This window comes from Crinia signifera, chromosome 4 (genome assembly GCF_055691185.1).
Source record: "Crinia signifera chromosome 4, ASM5569118v1, whole genome shotgun sequence".
Lineage (NCBI taxonomy): Eukaryota > Metazoa > Chordata > Amphibia > Anura > Myobatrachidae > Crinia > Crinia signifera.
In genome coordinates, this window is record NC_139220.1 from 324,252,907 (window position 1) to 324,259,959 (window position 7,053).

Sequence of the window (7,053 nt, forward strand, 5' to 3'; positions counted from 1 at the left end):
AGGAGGATGGAAAATGTGATCAAGAAAGAGAGAGGATATGTGTGGCCTGTACAGTGTGGATGTGATTAGATAGGAACGGTATACTCAGGGCTGCCACGAGGGAGGGAGAGCACTAATTACCCAGGCTTGCTGTAGGGGCCTGGCGGGGGCCCTAGTCCAACTCCCCCCCCCCCCCCCTCTGTCTCACTGACAGCGTGAGAGCACATGCTGAGCCTGCTGTCAGTAAGTACAGCACATGGCCTAATCGCGGGAGGTGACCACGCCTCCTGCGATTAGACCACACCCCTAAAACTTTAACGGGGCCCGGCATACCTCTCGGCGGCCCTGGGTACTGTATGAAGGTTAAGTGGTTGGTTCTGGGGGATGCTTTTGTCTGTTGACCTAGGAGGTAGACATCTGGATCTGCCATAGGCACCGCTGGCCCCTTGCTGTATAGATTCGTGAGGCACTGATAAGGGAGCCGGTGGGAAGTATGGGGAAAGCGTGCAGGGGACAGCAGGAGGATAACGTCTGGGCGGCAGCAGGAGGATAGCGGGAAGGTGGCAGCAGGAGGATAACGTCTGGGCGGCAGCAGGAGGATAGCAGGTGGGCAGCAGCAGGAGGATAACGTCTGGGCGGCAGCAGGAGGATAGCGTGCAGGGGACAGCAGGAGGATAACGTCTGAGCGGCAGCAGGAGGATAGCAGGAAGGCGGCAGCAGGGGGCTATTGGGCAGGCAGATTCAGGAGGATAGCAGGTGGGCGGCAGCAGGAGGATAGCAGGTGGGCGGCAGCAGGAGGATAGCAGGTGGGCGGCAGCAGGAGGATAGCAGGCCGGCGGCAGCAGGGGGCTAACATCTGGGCGGCAGCAGGAGGTGAGCAGGCCGGTGGCAGCAGGGGGCTATTGGGCGGGCGGCAGCTGGAGGGGCAGATTGTAATGACACCCTTATGCCGTGACGGCATCATGCACATCTCTGTATTTCCTCTCATGGGCCGGCCAGCCCCGGGGCACCAGCCAATGACAGCGATCCACCCCCTCAGGTCCAGTGCCCATAGGCAGCAGCCTAAACCTGCCTAATGGAAGCTCCGGCCCCGCCTAGATCCCCATAGTCTGGAATATACGTCTGTAGGCACCCACCCTGGATGTCACTGGAACTCTAAGGGGTACATTTACTCCCATGTTTGTGCCGAATTTGAAAAACTCATCTCGACCAATGCCGTGTCAACCTTTTTACCCTGTCAACTGTTCACCTTTTAGGGTCGACCTGTCGACTAGACACTGTCTAATAATCCAACCCCCCAATATATTGACTATACATTTTTTTACCTACGTGCTCAATGCAAGGGGTTTCTTATTCATTGCCAGGGGTTATATGCTCGTTACCAGGTGTTTCATGCTCATTGCCAGAGGTTCTATACTTATTGCCACGGGTTTCATACTTGTTGCCAGGGGTTTCTTGCTTTTTGCCATAGTTACGTGCGCATTGCCAAGGGTTACATGCTCATTAGCAGGGTAACATGCTCATTGCCGGGGGTAACAGGCTCGTTGCTATGGGTAACAGGCAGTATTATATGCATGCAGACATTGCTATACATGCTGCTCCCCTCTGGCACACACTAGAGGTCACTTGGACCCCTAGTTTCTCTCTCCTCTGTTGGCCATATTTGGAGGGCCATTTCCGGTACTTGTGCAGTTTCACGGCACCCCTGTCTGCGGATCGCATCGCACGCAAATCGCATACGATTTGATCGCATGCGATGCAATGCGATTTAGCACACCCCCACTATCCACGTCACCCCGAAGCGTGGCGAGCATTTGCATTGCATGCGATTTGCATACAATGCATTCTGCGGGCAGGGGTGCCGTGAAACTGCACAAGTGCCATCGCACGCAAATTGCATGCGATGCGATCCCAGTGCCGCGGTGAAACTACACATGTACCCCATTTTCTGCAGATTCCATGCGAATAGACATGATGCAGGGAATCTGCAGCGACCCTGCACCCCTGCGGCACCTGCTCTCCCCGCCACTATGGTGGCATTAGGACATCACTGCCTCTCCGGCCACTGTATCGCCATTCAGGCTGCCCCTGTCTTCAGCATCCCCTCACTGACGCCTCAGGAAACATCAGCCCCCTGATCTGCGGGGTGACCCGGTGCAGACCTAGCACCACGCTCAGGGTACTATAATCTGATGGTGTAAGTGTGGCGTAATACCCAGGTGTGTAAATGTCTGCGTGCCGCCTCCGCTCATTTATTATACAGAATTGCCTCATTTCTCCGGCGTAGAAGCTGGAAAATGTGATATTTATGTTTCCTCCGTATGTAAGTGCAGTGAGAAGTGCGGAGATGTCACCGACCTTTCACCGTTCCCTAAACACGCGCCCTCCCCCATAGGCGCTAATGGGGGTTATCTCCTGACAGGATTTATATACAGCGGACAGGAGATGTCTATCTCCAGCTGGTGATGCCCCCGTCGGCATATGTTCCCCTACACACATAATGGGCCTGATTCACAGAAAGCTGCAGCACTGATGTCAGTGGAGTCACTCTCCGTCTGCATCCCAATTGTTACTGCCGGCACGCGCAGGATGGATTTGGGCACAGAGGGCAGGATTCAGATCAGCTGGCTGCGTATATTCGCTGCCTAACTTCGCCCCGCCCAAGCGCCCCCGGTCGGAGCAGATGTGTACACTTAAACATTCGCTCGCGTAGGGATGCTCGGAGGACAAATCATTTTGACGGTTGCAGACAATCGAACGATTTCTGCAGCCTTCGCTCTGGAAAGTAAATCCATACTTACTTTCCAGATGCCTGATATCCACCGAATTGGGGGCGGGCACTGATGTCACGTGATGTCAGTGGTACGCCCGTCGTTTCAATGTGGCTACGCCCATAAACCGCTGCATCCGCCCATCGGCCGCCCCCAAGTGTGAAACTAGCCATAGGCGTTCCCTCCTGCAGCTTGCACATACGCAAAACCCCACCACCCGGACAGGGGGCGTAGAGGTCAATAATTCGATGGTCGCCGACTGATCGGCTCATTTATTTGGGATTGCCCAGCATTTTCATGGGAACACCCATGAACGCTGGGTGTTCCGATGGGTGCAGCCCGTTGCCATCACCCCACGCCCCTCACCCACACTGTTAGGTGCGAGCAGGACAGCGAACAAGCAGTTTTCCATGCCCACTCGCTCCCAACATATGCCAATGCGCATACAACTTATATATATTGCATTCGCAGTAGCTCAAAATCGCTCCAACTAGAATAACCCCCCGAAAGTTGTGTTATTTGATTGAAAATTCCATAAGTAGAAAGAGGCCTGGAAGTGATTGGCTGCAGAAGGGTTAAAGCAATGCAGGCGGTTCGGAGAAGCGCTGAGATAATGAAAGGAGTGGTACAGTACTGAGAAACTGGACAAAGTCTGGAACAAATAAGATTAAGCTACAGTCCCAAAGAGCAGATCTGTCAGTGCAGAGGAAAATCTGAGGGCAGCCCAGACAGTGGTGAGAGCAGTTCTCCATCCTAGCACTGAATACACTCTCGGCGAATCACAGTAAAAACCCCATTGAAATACACCAGCGAATTGCAGCGAGCATGAAATGGAGAACTGGCCGCCATTCACTGTTCGCTTTCGATGAACATTAAATAGGGGGAATCAGATTTTCAGTGAAAAGATTCACCGTAAGGAGTGAAACCAGCCCGATTCGCCCCCCAAAAAAACCCGGCTAGAGGAGGTTGGAGAGGGCGATGTATAGGCACACACAGGTTACAACAGGGTGTAGAAATCAGTCAATATGATGACGCCGATATCATAGGATAAGAAATGATGATCAATGAATTGTTGGTGTGGCCCAGCAGGACAGATGATGACTGTTTTATGCAAAGTAACTGGGTTGAGGAGATTAAGTACAGCAAAAGATTTGAATGTGATTGGCGGTTTGGGAAAATTTGGCTTGCTTGTCTGGTTGGGGCACTTAGTAGGTTGGGAGAATGTGGCAGGTTTGGCTGGTTGGGGCACTTAGTAGGTTGGAGAAATGTGGCATGTTTGGCTGGTTGGGGCACTTAGTAGGTTGGGGAAATGTGGCATGTTTGGCTGGTTGGGGCACTTAGTAGGTTAGGAAAATGTGGCATGTTTGGCTGGTTGGGGCACTTAGTAGGTTGGGAAAATGTGGCATGTTTGGCTGGTTGGGGCACTTAGTAGGTTGGTGGAAATGTAGCATGTTTGACTGGTTGGGGCACTTAGTAGGTTGGGGAAATGTGGCATGTTTGGCTGGTTGGGGCAATTAGTAGGTTGGGGAAATGTGGCATGTTTGGCTGGTTGGGGCACTTAGTAGGTTGGGGAAATGTGGCATGTTTGGTTTTCGGTTCGGGAAAAGTGTAATTTAGTCGTTTGGGAAACTTGAAGTATGTTTGGATGGGTTGGGATGTAGTATTTGGGGGACACGTTTGGTGAGTTAAGGTATCGTTTGTGAAAATGGGGACCTGATTGGATGGGCTGGGGTATACAGTAGTTTGGGTGGGTTGCTGTACAGTTGGACGACAGCTAACATAGTATTGGAGGTCTTTGCATAGTCCCTGTAACAACTGTCGTAAATATATCGAACACAAGAAAAATGGCCCCCATGGATGTCCTTGTCATTTTGCCCCCACTTGTCCTATGCCCATGGTGACTAGGAGATGACACCACGTTGTGAAGAACCAGAATTTACTATATATAATCATAGTACAAAGTCCCAGTTGTGCGCGAGGTAATGATGGGATTACTCAGACCTTTATCTCCATGTATACAGTACAGAGATAAAGCTATTCGTTTATATTCAATATTATTACATATGAGCTATTTCAGTCCATAACATCAAAAGTAATGTTCAGGTGACAGCAAAGAAACACGTTATAAATCCGCCTGCACATAGGGGACATTATTTCGCATTCAGTCTGAGGAGCTCTGTTAGTTTGTAATTAAGGCTATGAACAGCCCAGTTAGTTCCCCAGTGAATTGGTTTTCTTGAAGATACAGCCGTACTCTCACGCAGCCCCAGGATGGCTCCGTACATGCTCAGTAGTGGTGTTGGTGGCCATCTTGGTACAGAGAAGGAAGTTTCCCCGGACGAGCAGCAACATGGAGTCTATGCAGTAGCAAAAAAACACTTTCAATAATAAAGCCTTAGGAATGACAATAGACAGTGAGAGTTCCTTCTAGAACCAGAACTATAGAAAAATGAGGAACAAGGATAAACCTTTTTCAAGAATTCAGTTAGTGGAACAATATCGGTGCAAGGAAAGTTGGGACAATCCTGAGGAATGTTCGAATAATACTGTTCGCGATGTGAGGAAAGTTGGGAAATCCGTTTTCTGGTGTGGGGGAGTACCATTCCCAATGTTTGAGAAGCTGGGATCATCCCATTCCTTATTTGGGTAAAGCTGGTACAATCCCATTACTATTTTGAGATAAATTGGGATAATCCCATTCCCAGTGTGGGGGAAGTGGGTCAATCCCATTCCTGGTGTGAGAGAAGATGGGACAATCCCGTTCCCGGTGTGTGTGGGAAGCTGGGACAATCCCATTCAAGGCGTGAGGTGGAAGATGGGACAATCCCATTCCCTGTGTGGAGGAAACTGGGACAATCCCATTCCTGATGCGAGGAAGATGGTATAATCCCATTCCTGGTATGAGAGATATTGGGACAATCCCATTTCCGGTGAGGGGAAAGATGGGACAATACCATTCCTGATGCGAGGAAGATGGTATAATCTCATTCCTGGTATGAGAGCTATTTGGACAATCCCATTTCCGGTGAGGGGGAAGATGGGACAATACCACAATACCATTCTCAGTGTGGGGGAAACTGGGACAATCCCATTTCTGGTGTGGGGGAAACTGGGACAATACCATTCCCAGTGTGGGGGAAGTTCATCAACTGAACGCTTTCTGAAAACATCAATAAAAGAGATATATTTTGGGGGTTGCAAAGTAATGACATAAAGTCAACTCTGCACTTCTGTTGACACTGTGAGCCCCAATACAGAATCTGAGTGTCAAGGGTGGGCTTGTGTAACCACAACAGTGGCAGACCTCAGGTTATCAGGATATTGGTGCCAGGAATACCATAGTGGGTGAAATTTAATAGGATGAGAGATTCAGAAAGTGAGAGATTTGGTAATAAATCTCCAAGTTTTTTTTAAAGCGGCAATCATTTACACTGCAAAATCAAACTGGTTTTGCAATGTAAATGATTGCCACTTTAAAAAAAAAAGGAGATTTTTTACCAGATCTCTCACTTTCTGAATCTCTCATCCTATTAAATTTCACTCTATATCTCTATGGAGTGCTTCAATGTGTCTAACCAGTTATGTCGTTTAGCAATGAACTGCAGCATTGGGAAGTTTGACTCCATTAATAACTGCCTAAGAAATGGTTGTTGAAGGTCGATGCTAGTTAATGTAAAATCCTTTACATTGCAAAACTTACATTCCTACTGTACAATGAGTCATGGGAAGATGAAAGGAACCTTGGACTTGTGGGTCATTGCAAACAAACACACTCAGTGCAATAAATTTGCTCCTCATCTATAGAATTTACCCAACAACATTACTGTAGGTCGAAAAAAAAAACCCCAAAAAAAAACCCCATCGGCGCTTACCCACCTAGATTGTTCTTTTTCCTGAGCTAAATGTAGACTTTCTGCTGCTTGAGTCTGTATAGCTCATGGAGACTGGACCTAGGTGGTAAGGTTGGCAAGACCTGATGCTGCTCTGTCCCTTTTTGAACCACCATAGTGATTAGAGAGTGGGGCAGATACTATGGCCACGGAAAACCCGATGATTCCTCTGCCACCAGAGTTTATAGCTGCCATGCAGTTGCTTTTACTATATTTGTCTTCTGCACTGTTAACCAGGACTGGCACTGACTGAGAGAGAAGTGCGGAGGCTCACACATTTGTGGTTTTCACCATGGTCCTCAGGAGGTCTGATCTTTACTGACACATACATAGGTTGGTGACAAAGAAGAGAATAGCGAAATCAGCCAGGGACTGGTGCAGCTGGAAAGGCAAAGAGAAGTCCAGAAGAAGTA